Below are 18,042 nucleotides of genomic sequence, written 5' to 3'. Positions count from 1 at the left end.
ACAGTAGGAAAACAGCTGTAGAGCCTGAATGCTTCACTGCAGGTTTCCCTTACTTGCAATGCCGGCACCTGCACCCAAAGCTGATGGACAAATTGGCTTGGGGTGCCGACATTGCGGAATTGCTAACTTAATTTTTTTCCCCCCAAACTGGAACTTCACTTTAACACTGGCAGGGGTGCATAGGCCACATGAACACAGGACATTTTTTTATTCTCCTAGAAGCCAGAAGCATTTTTCCTGCCTCTAAAATCCTCTAAAACCTCCTGCCACTAAATGCTGCTAAAAGCCTGTGTGTGAATGGACACTGCTTATATGTATTAGCTGAAGTTTTAGCTGAAGTAGTCTGATGTTTGCCTGTGTGTAAAGACCTAAGTAATGTGAAGTATAGGAGAGTAAAGGTGTGTAAGCATATAGACGAGTATAGGCAAGTAAAATTGTTCTTTGCCAGCATTGTAATATTCATTTATGCTTATTACACCCATGTGCAAGGGGCCAAACAAGTAAACATGCGCAGGGTATAGACAGGGGCTGGGCAGGAGGGACAGCTGCCCTGGGCACTGTGGTATCATATGTGGGGGGGGGGGGGTGCTAAGAGTGATTATTTAGGGGGATTTTGTGCTGGGAGGGGGTTGGGGGGAGGGAGAAGATTTGTGTTAAGAGGTGGGATTTGGGGGAATTTTTGATGAGCGGAGGATTTTTTGAAATGGGGGAGAGAAGATGTAAATTAGGAGGGGAGATGTTAGGGGTAGAGGAATTGTGCTAGGAGGGGTAAATTTTTTATTTTGTTTTTGGGGGGGGGGGACATTTGAGCCAGGGGGACTCAGGGGCAAAGATTTGTGCTGAGAGGAGGGATTTCAGAAGGGGGGCGGGTCTGAACTTGGAGGAGGGGGAATTTATGCTTAGGGAAGAGTGTTTTTGTGGGGAGAATTTTGCCAACACATAATGCTCATACATCTTGGGAGGAAGGGGGGGCGCAGTTAGGCATTTTCACCCTGGGCTATAGATGACCTTGTCCCGGCACCGAACATGCAAGTAAATTACTGCACTTAAAATGAAAAATGTTGCTGACGCATATTTTTTGGTTCTGCATATCCTTACGAAGCTTCTGGAGAGAAATAAGCAAGATGATAGCTAAACTGACAGGAATTTTGAATCCCCTTAGAATAGAACAAGCTCTCCTGGGGGTAGACTTGGATATATACCCTATCCCAGAACGCACATTAGTGACATATATATTATTTGCTGCTCGGCTAAGCATTACAAGAAAATGGAAGTCGAATGCATCTCCTTTAGTTTCAGAAGTTGTGACCCTAGTTGACCACTCGTTTGAATATGAAAAAACTGTAGCGTTTCAGGAAGACAGATTAAAATCCTTTCTTCGAAAATGGGCATTATGGGACAAATTTAGAAGACGTCATCACACTGTTTCTTGATTATATCTGATAATTCTGCTGTGACTTGTCTGAAATTCTGCCGTTGTCTCACCCATTTGTTGCATTTATATGATTACCTATCAACCCGCCCATTGGGATATAACATTGATATAAGAGAAGGCATTTCTGGTTTTGTTTTATTTTGGTATCTCATAATTTACACTTTTACGAATTTGTACGAGATATGTAATCCTCTTTATGGTTTCACTACGTATGTATATGCTTATGTGGAATGTCAATCTTTGAAACCTTTAATAAAAAAGATTGTTAAAAAAATAAATAAATGAAAAATGTTGTTTATAATGTGCCTGTAAAGTTTAATCCACCCTGCAGCAGAAAATATACTTAACCTCCCTGGCAGTATGATTCAGACTGGATTTAGGTGCTGAAAGCGGTACAATTATTTTGCATGGAAATTTGGCGTCTTATATTGTAGTCCTGTAATTCTAAGGCCGCGTACACACGGGCGGATTGTCTGTCCAACTTAGTCCGCTGAACCGTGTTTCAGCGGACAATCCGCTCGTGTGTGGGCTTCAGCTGACTTTTTCAGCGGACAGTCTGGCGGACTAAGTCTTTCGGAATTTCCGTAATTTTGTCCGTCCAAACTTGGTTTTGTCCGTCCAAACTTGGTTTCAGCGGACAGTCCGCTCGTGTGTAGGCAAGTTGGACGGACTAAGTATGGCGCATGCTCAGAAAGGATTTGCACGGCCGAAGGTTGCATTGCAGTGTATTGGACGTCGAATTTCTAGTCCCGTCGTACGTGCTGTACACGTCATCGCGCAAGCTTTCAGCGGACTGTCTGTTCATCGTGTGTGGTCAAGTCCGTTCATTCAAATGTTGGACGGACTGTCTGTCGGATTGTCTGACGAAATTAGTTGGGCAGACAATCCGCCCGTGTGTACGCGGCCTTAGGAATAACTCACTTAAATATGTTCAAACCAGAGTCTAGCAGACATCCGGGTATGATAAAGTTTATAATATAATAAAGAATAATAAAAAATATTCAATAATGTAATCAAATCCTAAAACACTGAAAAAGGGACACTTTTTGGTTGCTATGGCCAATCTCTAAATTCCAGGTAGAAAAAACTGTATTTATAATATAAAAGTGCATGCAGGGCACTGCACAGACCACTAGGGACAAAGGGGGTGTGTAATTTTGTAATACAGTACTGTAATCTGTAAGATTACAGTGCTGTTTGTGTTTTGTGTACTTTTACTTTTTTTAATTTGCCGCCGTTCTCCGCTCTCGTGCGCCGTAACGTCGGAGGGAACGGAGCTTGGTGGCATTCGGCACTGTGAATCGAGCGGAGGACAGCTCGATCACACAGCTCGGAGGACAAGGTAAGTAACTCTCATTGTGTCCTCCCCTGCATCCAGAGAAGCGATCCCGAGTCTGGCTCGGGGTTACCGCTCCTATCAGTAAAATCCTAACCCGAGCCAGACTCAGGATTACCGCTGGGGGGGTTAATATAAATGAATGGACAAGCTGCAATACCGCTTTTCATCTTCAGAGGTGCTGCAAGAAAAAGTATAAGGTTTGCATTTCTTACCTTTTAAGCCACAAACCTTCCTGTAAATTTAGCAAACATTCTGCCTTAACCTGCTGCATAGTCTTCTTCCCTTTTAAAGACTAACTGACCTTTTAGTATTCCATTAAAAAAAAAAAAAAAGCTACCAACCCTGTGTAATATACTGTATATTCTTAAGAAAGTGTTGTGCAGCTGTTCATTTAATGCTTTACCACAATGGTTCTGTGCATGCCAAGCAGACATAGCAATAAGAAATTCTCTGTAAATACACTCATCTCCAGAGCCCTAGCACACTTTGGCAATTAAACCACAGCAGACGCAGATTTTATTTTATGCCCAACAGCAATCGAAAGCGAATCTAATAACAGCAAGTGCAGGTAATTAACAGTAAAAAAACTCGCAGTCCCCTAGAAACAAGCTGTTTTTCTCATGTGCTCGTGTGCTTTTAATGGGAGGCTATGATAGGAAAAAGAATGCAGCGTGAGGCACATGCCACAGTATACAACACGTTGTTTGAGCCTGAGTCACAGCAGTAAGTTCAATATCTTGAGTCACTAACCACTGAGCCATTAGCCGCAAAGGGGAATCCTAGAGAGTCATCTATCAATCTACAGCACACTCCCAGGAACTCTACTTGTTTGCCCTATAGCTATTTCTCATCCTAACCCATTTTGCACTTATGTACATTATTTATGGATTATAATATAACCATCCTTCCAGGTTTTTAAGCTACATTTTTAATATGGGAACATAAAAGGCTCCAGTAAACAAATATAAAACACTGAAATGTTAGTTTTTTTTTTTCTGTGGGATTTCTAGGTTTGCACCAATAATGAAAAGGGGTTCTTCAGTCTCCCCAAATACTGTAGCTGCTGTACACTTACCTGTCCAGGGATCCAGCACTGTCCTCGCCCGGGCTAAGTCTTTGCCAGGCTTCTGGTTCCTGATATCGCCACGCTAACTGTGGGAAGCCAACTGTGACAGCTTCACAGACGGCTCTCCACTACGCATGTGCTGCTCCCTGTGAATGGCCCCACAGCCTCTTGTGAACTGTGACATGTCCAAAGAGGCTACAGGCAGGGGGAGGAGGGTGGGAAGTGTGAGCAGGTACTATCAAAATCAGGTACCCACTGCCTGCACCTCAAAAAAAAAAAAAAGAAAGTGTTTTTGTTATTGTAACTAGAGATTAGTATTGTTATGTTCCTTCTGCTATCTGTAATGATGGGCTCACATATCGTGGCTGTAGTTTGTAGCATCATGGCTAATCAATTCCCTTAAGTCCATGGCTTGTTACAGCTAGCCTGTCTCTAATCACCAAAGGGACAAGACACTTCCTGTTTCGGGTAACAGCATCCATTTCATCCATCCGCTCTGTGTCGCATTACAAATGCGGGAGCGCTAATGTAATAAAACTATCTTCCATCTGCATGATGGGCTCGTTGTGTGTCTGAACGCTCTACCTGCTTGTGTCTGTCAGAACTAATTAGCTTTTTCTGCACTAATATTAGAATAAGAGACCTAGTGATTGTGGGGTATATAGTTTCTTCATAGGAAGTGTCAGTTCTTAAACTACAGACAGCGATCATACATTAACCTGTGCAGTCCCATGCTTCTACATAAGCATCAATTGCTGAGAAAGCAATGTGAAGATTTTCTGTACTATAGCCTGTGCATACAAGGCAACAAATCACACCATAAAGCTATATGATCAATGCACATCCTATGCAGGTGTAAAAAAAACACAAGGTGCAGGTAGGAAGGTTTATAACGCCTTTAAAGGTTATAAAAGATTTTAGTGATTGGGTTTCCCTATATTTTAACATGCAATTTCAAAATCCATTTATAATATTTTTAAACCCTCAGCTGGTAATCCTGCCATGAAGCTTCCTGGTTATAAACTTTCTATCAAAAGGCAACAATGCCATGTTTCCATATTTATTTTTCTGCACTGTCACTCTGTCACATGTGAACTTTCACCATGAATTATGCATTTTTACATTGTCTATGCCTCTGAAAAACATGGCTGGTAAAAACTTTCCATGCCAACAGGGCTGGTGAAATTTATCAAAATAGTTTTTAGTAGTTTGGTTAAAGCCACCTATACGTCCTGCTTTTCTGGACTCCAGGTGACCACTAAAGAGGATGGTTTGGAGAAAGGTGGGCTGCCCTACACTGCACAGAATAAGCAGCCCCCTTTTCAGGAGCAGTTGATTCATGAGCAGAACAGGGTTTAAACACAGCCTCTGGTAGACTGCAGCCCATTCTACTTGAAAGAGAAAAAATTCTTTAGCGTAGGTTACCTGTCATATTAGCATATGTTTGCAAAGGCTGCAGACACAAATACAAACTTCATAGTACAGACAGTTAAGCAAGCTGTGCAGAATAGTAAATTCATTGCTGCCACTCACATTTCTCAATTCATCAGTTTAGCATAATAAGACCAATGGTGGTCACGGTCTGGCTGGTTTGCCTTATTTAATAAGTCTATTAATAGAAAGTGGCAGAAAGACATGCTCAGCGTTTATTACCTGGAAGGCTACGGAAATATTTACAGTTGGTTTAACCTGGAAACTGCTTTGAACATCCATTATAAATCTTCACTGTGCTCGTCATTAAAACAAAGTTTAAGTTTAAAAGTAATGATGTGTTGAAGTCTACAGAAATGAATGAATGAATGAGACTGCATTCTATGCAGAAAGGTAAATAACCTTCAGCATGCAGCTTCTCCTGCAGCCCCCCCCCCCCCCCAAATACATACCTTAGCCCGATTTCGATCCAACAATGTGCACAAGAGCCAAGGCTCTCTTGCTTCTCATTGGCTCAGATACAGCAGCAGGAGCCACTGGCTCCTGTTGTTGTTAATCAGAGACAATGATGAGGGAGCAGGGGGCGGGCCGAGCCCTGCTCTGTGTGTCTTATGACCATGCAGGACAGACCTCGGGAGCGAGCATGCACGAGTGCCCCCATATGTAAGTGACTTGAAATAGGCAGGGGACATTTAATACACTGAGAATGGAATATGATCTACCTAAACATTCGTTTTATAAATATTTACAAATCAGACACGCATTATCGAAACAATTTGGTACACCGGGGCCAGTGTGGAGCAAATCCCCCATTTATAATAGAATAAAATCTGAAGATAGCGCAAGAGGGTTTATAGCAGAAATATATCCATATATTTGCGAAGGGAGCATAGAAATCCCAGAGAAACTTAAAGGTAAAATAAAATGGGAGGAGGAAGTAGGAACATTCTCAGATGAGCAGTGGATGAGGATACTGGAGGGGGGACATTTGATATCTGTCTCGCCAGCCCAGAGGGTGTCACATCTGATGCTGCTACATAGAGCCTATTATACACCGAAGAGGCTATACAGGTTTAGGCGAAGGGAAGATGACGGATGGCCGAGATGTCAGGCGACAGGGGATCTGATGCACATGTTCTGGAGGTGCCCTAAACTGTTCCGTTACTGGTCAGAAGTTATTGCTGATCTGAACGAAACATTTGGAGTGTCGGTTGATGGGAACCCCAGAATGTGCTTACTGGGCCTGAATGAGGGAATAAGAGGGCCGGCCTGTATAAATAAAGCAGTAATGAGATGTATGTTCCAGGCAAGGAAGCTAATAGCGCAAAGGTGGCAGGCAAAAAAAACCCCCGTCGGTAGCGGAGTGGAGACAACTAATTACAGAGACGATCTGGAAGGAAAAGGTAGTATATGTAAGGAGAGGGAATCTTAGGGAATTTAATAAAATGTGGAAACCATGGTTAGATAGGTTGGGATACACAGTATAAAGACTTGGAGTGAATGGGGACTGGGGGGAGGAAGGAGAGAGAGAACTTTTGGTATAGGTGATAAGAAGTTAGAGGTATAGAGAGTAGCACGGTCACAGTCTGTGCATGAGGGGCCCACTGCTTCTTCCTGTTATGTACGTGAAGGGGGGGGGGGGAGAGGGGGAGGGAATTGTCAATGTGGAAAACGGAGTGTTTAACTGTATAAAGTTTGTTAATGGAAAAATTATTATGAAAATAAATAAAGATTATGTAAATTAAAAAAGAAATAGGCAGGGGGGTGGAGCCAGGAGCACCGGCGGAGGACTCCAGAAGAGGAAGATTGGGGCTGCTCTGTGGAAACTATTGCACAGAGCAAGTATAACGTGTTTGTTATTTTAAATTAAAATAAAAAAAGAGTAAGGGTAAGAAAGAGTAAGATCCTCTTCTAAGCTCAGATAATAAACCCAGATCTTTTCAAATCAGAAATACATTGATCATTAATTAAATAATTATAAACATCAGTGTAACAGGAAGTGTCATCAACATACTCTGTGTTACTGGGTATAAACAGAAATGCTTAAAAAAAGTTACGCCCACTAACACTTATGATGTTGGGCCAAAAATGGAGAAGGGGTAGATGAATGACATGATCTCATTTGGCCACTCACAAAATGCCTATGAATGAACGGATGTAGTGATAGGAAGGGGGATGGTGGGGAAAAGTTAGTGGCGTGATCCTTTACAGTCACAGGGCCTAACCCTCTCCACACTGAAAGATCACCACTATGGGGAGTATCTAGCATCATCAGACCTAAAATCTCAATTATGGGAGGTCCTCTTCCTTCCCTCTCCCCAATCACCCAATCAGTGCCTGTACCCTACACAGAACCTGCCCTGAGCTACATCTGTATGCACAACAAGTAAGAAAGTTGCTGGCCTCTCTGTCTTAGTAGACATAGACGCAGCGGTGTTGATTTACTAAAAGTGGAGCATACAAAATCTTATGCCAATCAGCTTCCAGGTTTTTTTGATGGCCCCAATGCAAAAGATGATCTACCCCCCCCCCCCCACACACACACACACACACACACACTACCACCTGTTGCTTCCACCACACGCCAAGATACTCCAAGAGCCTAAAGTGTTATTTCAGATCTTTATTTACATATTAAAAGGGTAATTCAAAAGATTTTGGGGAAGCTGTCCACATTTTGACATCACCTCTCCAATTCGTTTGAATACTCTGGACCAGATAGGTGGAGATCTACCTGAACAACATAAAAAGAGATCAAAGATCACTGGGGTGTGGAATCCTTTTTTTAAACAAACTAAACTAAATTAGGAAAACTTTAAAAAACTATAAAACAAACGTTGTAAAAATATTAACGTGGCCTACCTTAAAAGTGGACAGCGTAAGTCAGTAGAGCAGTGGAGTGAAAGTGGTGTGAAAAAAGGTATCTAGCCTTTTCATTTAAAAAAAAACAAACCCCACTGTAGTGGATGGCAGAATGCCCGAAGGGGATACATGTAAAGTCACATAGTGACATAGTGACTTTACAGTCACTTTAAAGGGGATGTAAAGCTTCCTTTTTTATTTTCTAAATAGGTTCCTTTAAGCTAGTGCATTGTTGGTTCACTTACCTTTTCCTTTGATTTCCCTTCTAAATGTTTTTTTTCTTTGTCTGAATTTCTCACTTCCTGTTTCTCCTCAGTAAACTTCACACCATCATCCGAGAGGTGTTTAGTCAGCCAGAACAGCTTACTGGACAGCTTACTGAGGAGGAACAGGAAGTGAGAAATTCAGGCAAAGAAAACAAAGAAAAAAAAACATTTAGAAGGGAAATCGAAGGAAAAGGTAAGTGAACCAACAATGCACTAGCTTAAAGGAGCCCATTTAGAAAATAAAAAACAAACCTTTACAACCCCTTTAAGTATTTGACACACTTCAGGGGTGTTGCATCCCTCATTCTGTGGTTCCTCTGCTACAGAACTACTGTGTCCTGTTAGTGATGTAGAGGCTGCAGATAGAATCTCCAGGAACGGTTTTGGATGCCAGGGTAAGAAAGGTCCAACCCAGGCAACAGGACAGGTAAGTATTGTTCTTAATGATAATAGTGCGGGGCAGCATTTAGATTTCAACAAATATCCATAAGCAAGCCCTTTTCACTGTGCTCCAACAACCAATGTGTAATAAAAAATGTATTACACATTGGTTTATTAAGCACATTAAAGTTTATTTATGTGAGGCGAAATCACAGTTGAAGTGCTATAGCATGCAACATTTTGGATTATATTTCTATTATTCACATTAGTACACAGTTTTATCATTTTTATGTACAGTGATTGCGTGGATCGTTTACAAATTTTTAACAACTAAATTTTATAACCTTTTTACAGGTTTTTTTTCCCCAAGACAGATTCCCTTTATAGTTTTTATATTTGCTCATTTTATTGCATTTCTTATTTTGCCAGAACCCGATGCTTCGACTCATGTCAGGGGTCAGCTAGCGCTCTCAGCTGCCCAGTTTCTAACATTTTCCCCTAAATGCAGTGTGCGCATTCTGAGGTCAGACAATTGAAATCTTAAACATGTCTCAAACACATGTAAAAAGTGAGGCTTGTAAAAGTATGGTGCATGTTTGTCTGATTTTTTTTATAAACAAACCCTAATCTTTTTGGTTCTTATGAGATAATGAACTTTGCATCATAGAATAAGCAGTTTATTGACAATGATTATACAAAAGCCCTGAAATCACAGTAGATGACTCTTATTGTTCTGTTTTATTTCTGCACATATTTAGCTTTTCTTTGGGACAATCGCTGCAAAAAGAAAAAATTCAACCAGTACAAGTCACAATAGTAGTAAAACAATTTAAGGGGTCTGCCACACAATGACTGCTGTGTGTAAATGGCAGAAAGTTATGAAGAATGCCAGTCTTCAAACATCATCATATCTTGATGTGTGAGTGCAGTGTGAAAATGATTGCCTGCCAAACTCCCTCCATTCAAAGCTGTAGCAGTACTATAACAAACAATGTGTGAACATAAAGAATTCCTGAAAAATACTCTACCACCCACCATCCTTGTGTAAATACATAGTTATGTTTTATTTTTCTGTGACCCCTGCTTTAAGAGGTATAAAGGTCATCCTATTTATCATTAAAAAAAATCACAACAATCCCCTGTACTTTTTTTTGCAGTTACACATTTGGAGTTTTTGTATTACATGCATTATATTGATAATTTCCTGTTGATGGATAGGATTCTTTTTTCATTGTAATTATAATTTAGATGTAAATGCATGGTCTAAAGTAATACATACGTTGGAGAAATATCTATGAAAAGCTGCCATTCCCAAAACATGAACCACATCCTAGTTTTAGGGAAGCGATTCCACGTGTGAACCTGTGACGTGAGCAAATAACCCTAAAGTCTGGAGCTCCTGGTATGGTTGTATTGCTTTATGACAGATTCCCTTGAATAGATTATATTCTTATTGGCAGCAAAGCTTCAGTTCTTAAATTTACCTGAAGTTGTTCCACAATGTAGTCATTTATTAGAACACCGTTTGTACAGTGCTGTCAATCCGTTGTCTGCTTGCCGAAGAAATCCTCCTTGTCCAAATGTCACTTTACCACCAAACATCAATCACCTGTTAATAGAAATAATATTTAAGCATCAGTGCCTATATTTCTAAATGCACATTGAAGAGCTATATTTTATTTTATATTTTATTTTAGAGAGAAAGTGCAGCCAAAACTTTTTTTTTTGACGTTTTTATTGCTGTAGAAATAGAATATTTTAGTAGAGTAATCATCTATTTTTGTCCTGGTGACTACTAGAAAATCCAACATTTTATAGTTTTAAAAAACAAAAGAACAAAACAAAACAAAAAAAAAAGGTAAGGACAGATTTTCAATAATCATCAATAATAAAAAGAGGACGATGTACTGAGCAGTTTACTTTATATAAACTATATGGCTTCCTTCATTAGATATCTGCATGTCTCTTGCTTTTAATACCTTGTACATCACTGAGCAGGAACAAGCATGCAGAAAAAAAGTCAGAATTTCTGGCCTGCATGCTTTTTCCAGCCAGTGACTCGAACAGATCAGAGCTACTGGATAAGTATGACAGCCAGTCAATCAGCATTTGTCCCCACTAAAGAAGATTTTATTTATTTCTATAAGACAATTCAGAGCAAAATAAATCATTTGCTGCCCATGTGCTCCAGGATTCTGAAATTCAGCTTCAGCTTTACCTGCCAATGGGATCTAGCATATAATTCCTCATGTCAGCTATGCCAACACTATTGGCATCAAAGCAGAACAACGCAGGGGGCAAAAGGGAGGAACCCTGGAAACATTCAGAATACACTATATTCTCTTAAAAATGTATTTTGAAACGACATGCTCGTTTTGCTTACAATTTTTACCTTATGCTGATCTTTGTGAATGACATCCCTAATAAGACTTGGAAAAATGTGCAAAAATTAATTCAGAGTTGATGAGAGCTCATTCCTCTAAATATACTTGAATTAACATGAGCACAGACGCTTTCCTGTAGACTGTTCACATTGCCAAAGCACGATAAAAAGGTAGGAATCTGCATGGAGATGACTATGGCCGTCTACTGAGCAGGTAGCTGTTGCCATGGCATCCAGCATGTTAACACACAAATCCAACACTTGGAGAAATGCTGAAAATGACGGTGAGTAGGCGGTTGTGCAAAGATAACCATTTTCTATGTCTCCAATTAGATGTAATATTACCAAATAGTAGATGAAGATATTTTCATTGATGTTTAACAAATTCTAAATGTTATTACGGTAATATCCAAATGTTCCTTATTTTTATCAACTAAATCTTTTATCCTCCAAAAGTACTGATGTAAAATAGTTAAACAGCAGTCATTCTAATGTCAGGAACAAAAAAATGTAATCACAAAACATTACATTTTAGTTCATACTTATAATCTAGAAGTACATGTGTCTGTTTTATGTGATGATATTTTACATTCATTTTTAGGCACATTTTAATTCTAAATGGGTGTGCTTAAGTTAGTTACAGTTTCAGTAGACCAAAGGGCCTTATAATTTATTTATATAGAATAACCAAGCTGTAATATACTATTTTCAGCATTTAAAAAAAGCCTTATCATGCAGAATACAGGCAGTCCCCGAGTTACTAACACAATAAGGACTGTAGGTTTGTTCTAAGTGGAATTTGTCGGTAAGTCAGAACACTGGATTTGTAAGTGTAACTTCCGCCTGTGCATGGATGTAGGATGTTCCGGGCACTTGTTATATTATCTGGGGCTCTTCTGGCCATACAGTACATGTAGTACCGCAGTGTGGGATGTGTCCAGAGGTGCTCGGAAGTATCCAGGACCAGCGTGGAGCACAAGTGGCCGGCATTTGAGGCCGTCCGTAACTCGGGTGTTCGTACCTTGGGGGCTGCCTGTACAGCTCTGATTAAAATTACTGACAAGCAGATTTGCTTACAATGTCATCTTCATAGTGCTTAAATTATCTGTGGGAGTGAATAATTATTGTTAATCACACTTAGGATAAACGCATGCAGGCGATTTCTTTGGTAAAATGATCATTACTTTAAAATTAAGTGATAGTGATTGTTACATATAAGGAACAATGGAGTGTAGCATGTGCTAGTAAATAATCCCCAATTACAGCATGCTGCTCCAGATTTTGTAATCATTTGTTACTACATGCAACTGCATGTGCAGTGATCACTAGCAATTAATCAAGGGCAGTCACAGGCAATTTTAGTTGTACATTCATACTAGAAAAAAAAATGTCCATGTGTGCCAGCCTTTAGGTAAAACTGTGCTTTGCCTACCCAAGGTAAGTCAACAGGTTTACCTCTGTCCCTGGTGTCCTTTTTGTATCCAACCATCACATCCCCAGCACTGCGCACGTCCCTTTTTTCCTGTCCCTTGCCATTCCATTCCCAGCACTGCATACTCCCCTTCTTTTCTGTCCCCTGCCATGCCAGTAGTACATATTTTCCCTACTTTCTGTCCCTGCTATTTTGGTCAGCTGTCAGGAGCGAAGGATAGTCCCTCTGTAAACCAAGAGTGGCTGAAATTGTACTTGTATATGTGTAAAAAAATGTATTATTTTAGTTTAGTCCATAACAAAGAAAAACACTATACATTCCCTTTAACCCTTTCACTACCAGGTCCATATGCTGTGCGACCTACAGAAGTGCCCGCAGGTTGCCAAGTCTGTACAGACCTCATTTCTCCCTCTGCTATAAGCTCATTGTCACTTCAATGACCATAAACTTATAACAGAACTGTTCAGCAGACTCTGATGAACAAGTCTTTAACCCTAATCGGTGAATTACAACCAGCTGATCAGGGTTATTAACCTCTAATGTGACCGCCCCCACCCATGCCGCCGCTTCCTTGTCCTCTGCCTCTCCACCTCCTGCCACTAACTTCCACCTAACTTCCACCTAAAACTACTCCCCCCATACTCCTTTACTATGTCCTTCAACCCCCTTCTTCCCCCCCCAGCACTGATTACTCCCCCAAACCAAATCCGACCCCATGGCAAAACCCATCCCCTGCAGCTACCATCATTAGCCAGCTTCCCTCTTCTTCTACTCCCACCAGCTTCAGGTGCTGCATGGGGCTTGGGGGGAATCCAGATGTCCCCCCCCCCATGACTCAGATAACCCCCCATGCTGCCCCCGCACCCTCAATCCATAGCCGCTCCGAGCAGAATATTTTGGTTTGACAAACATTTGCGCAAATACTGCAGGGGCTAAAAAAAATCAGTAGCACCTTCTTTTTATTCTAGAGCTCATACGCTTTCAGAAAACATATGGTTTTGGGGGTCTTTCACAAATTCTTAAAGCTGTAAGGGAAAAATGAAAGCCTTCAGTATTTTTACAGAAATTTGGATATTTACACTTTTGCGTCTGTTCAATTTTCACCATTTTGAAAAAAGGCACGATTTAAAAGTTACAAATATTTGTTATTTATTAACTCAATACAGGTTAAGCTTTTATATTTAGTAGCAATTTTGTAAAATTTGCGGTGTATTTATCTGCTAATCATGATTTTTGTGGATTTTTAGCAAAAATATTGTTTTGATAAACATTTGCACAAATATTGTGGGGCCTTAGAAATCAGCAGCACTTTCTTTTTATTCTATTCGTCATGTGCTTTCACAAAATATATGGTATGGGGGGTCATTTACAAACTCTAAAAGCTATAAGTGAAAAATAAAAAAGCAAAGGAAAAATTAACAGAGTGCAAATGAAAAAATAAAAATAAAATATCTACTTCAAACTGAAAATAAACATTTTGGCTTTAGTTATAAAGCAGTATCTAAAATAAAAAAGACACAGAGTTTCAAAAAGCAACCCAATTTTCTGTTTTAACAAAAAGTATGGCCGACTCACAAGATGGATTTCAGGGAGCAGGCAATGTGAAGTTAATTACCATTTTGCCAATACTGATATCCCATACAAAAAGTAGAAATGCCTATCTGATGTTTTTTTAGACCCAACATCTTTTTAATGTGCTAAAATTAATGGCGAGAATTCCCACCTAACAGAGTACGATTTGTTGTTGGTACTCCTATTCTATAACTAGCGGCCACTTCACTAGGTGCTCCATTCCTTAACCTCCCTGGCGGTATGATTCAGTCTGGAATAAGGTGCTGAAAGCGGTACAATTATTTTGCATGGAAATCTGGCTTTTATTTTGTAGTCCTGTAATTCTTAGGAATAACGCTCTGAAATCTCTTCAAACCAGAGTCTAGCGGACATCCATGGTATGATAAAGTTTAAAATATAATAAAGAATAATAAAAATTATTCAATAATGTAATCAAATCCCAAAAAAACTGAAAAAGGGACATGTTTTGGTTGCTATGGACAATCTCCAAATTCCAAGCAGTAAAAAACTGTATTTATAATATAAAAGTGCATGCAGGGCATTGCACAAACCACTAGGGACAAAGGGGGTGTGTATTTTTTACTACAGCACTGTAATCTGTAAGATTACAGTGCTGTGTGTGTTTTGTGTACTTTTACTTTTTTGAATTTGCCGCCGTTCTCCGCTCCCGTGCGTCGTAACGCCGCAGGGAACGGAGCTCGGCGGCATTCGGCACTGTGAATCGAGCGGAGGACAACTCGATCACACAGCGCGGCGGACATCGCTGGATCCAGGGGACAAGGTAAGTAACGATCCCTGTGTCCTCCCCTGCATCGAGCGGTGCAAGCCCGAGTCTGGCTCGGGGTTACCGCTATTGTAATGAAATTCCCAACCCGAGCCAGACTCGGGATTACCGCTAGGGAGGTTAACACAAATTGCCAAAAAAAAACTAAACTAAATTGTGCAGCTGCAACATAATAGTTACAGTTGGAAGATACGATCACAGGTTATTTGACCAAATATTAGAACGGGTAACTGCATGAAATAAGTAACATTGACTATGACATGATTGATAGACTGCTAAATCAACACAGCAATCCTGCAGGCAAAAGCAGGTACTAGATAGAGATATCTAATAAAGTAACCACTAACAGTATATGTTATTTTAACTATGAAAGGTAAATGCATGTGGATTGTGAAGGCAAAACATCCAATACTTTAGTTAGAAATATACTTCATAATATAGTCATTTGCTGTTCAGCAAAACACCACCTGGAGTTGACAGACGCTGAGCCTACATTTACATACAAACATACGGTTACTTAGAAGACTCCTTCACTTATTATGCTCCATTACACAATTGTATGCTTCAGTAATATTCAGAGTATTAAGGAGTAATGCAATCTGCTACCTATGGCCCCACATACACGTTATTATGTTCTCAGCATCATAATATGGGTGTGTAGTCTGTGATATACATTGTATACTGGATCAGATCTCAGTTTATGAGTACACAGGTTATGCATGTACTGTACGGTACACCCCCTTGGAAATCATTTTTATTCTGTGGAAATTTTGAGTCTTAGGCTGCTTTCATACTGAGGCCCTTTACAGGTGCTATAGTGCTAAAAATAGTGCCTGCATAGTGCCTTTAAAGAGCCTCTCCTCTCACTGTGTCCGAGTGGTTTCACACTGGAGCTGTGCTTTGCAGCGCTGTACACACCACTCCTAAAGTGCCCCTGACCACTGAAATCAATGGGCAGCGCCGCCGAACCACCGGCAAAGTGCCGCTGCAGCAATGCTTTGTGGGTGGTTTTAACCCTCTCGACTGAATAGACCCTGCTAAAATTACAGTAAAGCGCCACTAAAAATAGCGGTGCTTTAACGCCGACGTCCCCAATGCCCCAGTGTGAAAGTAGCCTTAGTTATGCAGTAAAGATAGACACAAATGATGACTGTATAAATATCAAGTATGTTTGACAATTCACCGAATGAATGAATGAATGAATGAATGAAATATTTGTATAGCGCACAATGCGAACTGAATCGCCTCTTTTCTGAAAAGAAAACTATAATGGACTGGGGTAATTTTAAATGTAGCTCCTCTTTAGGTCTGTAGTTTCTAAACCCCCTGTGCTTGTGGGTGTATCTTTAATGCTGCAAAGAACAAAGCCATGCAATGATGAGGAGCCATGCTCAGCATAATTCTGTTGTGTACACAGGGCAATTTTAAGGGCCTACCTGCAAGGGGCAAGTGATTCGAATTCATGGGAAGGCTGGCAGCCTTAGGCCTGGGGGGCAAGTCCAGTCAAGTGGCTCAGCTCACTATCCATACCAACCTGGTTTTTCAATGCAAACCCATCAGTGCCCATCTAATGCAGCTTCACCAGTGCCCATCAATGCAGCCTCATCAATGCCCACCAATGCAGCAGATGCCATAATATGTAGACACTATAACGTTAATGCAAACCAATATACACTTATTGGGAATTTTCTTACTAAAGACATGTAACAGAATACATTTTGGCACAAATTTATGATGAAATTCGATAAAAAAATAAAATTAAATTGGATATGTTTTATAGCAGAAAATAAAAATACAGTTTAAAAAAAATACTAAATTGGCCTTTGTTTATAGCGCAAAAGTGATGTCAAATGCCACCAAAAGAAAGCTCCATTTTTGTGAAAAAAAATATATAAATTTAATTTAGGAACAGTGTTGCATGACAGAGCAACAATTGTCAGTTAAAATAATGCAGTGCTGAATAGCAAATAATGCCGTGGTCACGAAGAGAGTAAAATCTTCCGAAGCTTAAGTGGTTAAACAGGACCCCACTGGGTTTCTGACAAATCAACGGGTATATTTCTTGCACTAATTTAGGAACAATGGGGAACTGTACATGTATTGTAGAGATGTACTGCACATTTACAGCTTTTACCTTGGATGACCAGAAGGGAGTGCAGTGCAGTGGCCTTTTATGCTTTTTTACATTTCTATTCCTGTTTTGCAGAGGTGGTCATTGTAAGCAGAGTCTTATCACAGTAGAGGTCTGCTTTAAGTGGTTCATTATTATCTCCTGCTACTACCATACAAAAATAATGCGACCGCTATACTAAAAATGAAACTATTTGCAAGAAAATGGTAACACCCTTTTTTTTCTGGAATAGAAATGTTTATATGGTATTAAAAATGACTACTGCAAGTAGTGTAAACAAATCACCATTTTCCAAAAGATTTCATAACTCACAATGATTAATGTCAGCCCTTGCCAGCCTTGGGTGCACTCTGTAGCTCAGCGTTTCTCAACTCCAGTCCTCAAGGCGCCCCAACAGGTCAGGTTTTCAGGCTTCCCATTGTCTTGCACAGGTGATTTGATCAGTTTCACTGCTTTAGTAATTACCACAGCCGTTAAATCTTGAAAACATGACCTGTTGGGGTGCCTTGAGATCTGGAGCTAAGAAACACTGCTATAGCTTGTCATCTCCAATAGGGCACCCTTGCTCATAAAAGTGCTTTTGTTTTTTGTTTTTTAAATAGGCCATCTATCCCTAATGTGGCTCCTTCCTCTAACATCTCATCCCATAGAAGATTTATAAAGTAGCAAGTTACAGAAGGAAAGTTTCTATACATAATACACGGAACGTGATTATACCATCATTCCAATACGTAAAACATGTACACATTGAGCCACAATACAAAAAAAAATCCTATTTTTGACATTATCACCTATGTCAAAATGTAAGTTATGTTTTCTTACGATTTTTAAAATATTTTAGAAGGCATTTATGCACAGAAAAGGGAGAAGACTTTCAATAGCAACATCAAAAATGTAAATTTTCAAATAATAATAATATTCAGATACCCAATAATTAAGCCAGATGAGTGACTACCACCT

General features: G+C 40.0%; 1 protein-coding gene across 1 annotated transcript in view; it reads right to left on the bottom strand.

Annotated features, from left to right (window-relative positions):
• BACH2 (BACH transcriptional regulator 2) overlaps positions 1-18,042 on the bottom strand; it is a 367,124-nt gene that overhangs the window by 287,982 nt on the left and 61,100 nt on the right. The window contains exon 2 of the mRNA XM_077487244.1: positions 10,265-10,389. The gene's annotated coding sequence lies outside the window, so the exon portion shown is untranslated. The remainder of the gene's footprint in view (positions 1-10,264; positions 10,390-18,042) is intronic.

The sequence above is a fragment of the Lithobates pipiens genome, unplaced genomic scaffold (genome assembly GCF_037356315.1).
Source record: "Lithobates pipiens isolate NorthernLeopardFrog02 unplaced genomic scaffold, aLitPip1_a1.2 Scaffold_18, whole genome shotgun sequence".
Classification (NCBI taxonomy): Eukaryota; Metazoa; Chordata; class Amphibia; order Anura; family Ranidae; genus Lithobates; species Lithobates pipiens.
The sequence above is the reverse complement of the archived record's forward strand: the minus strand, read 5'-3'. Positions and strand labels throughout refer to the sequence as shown.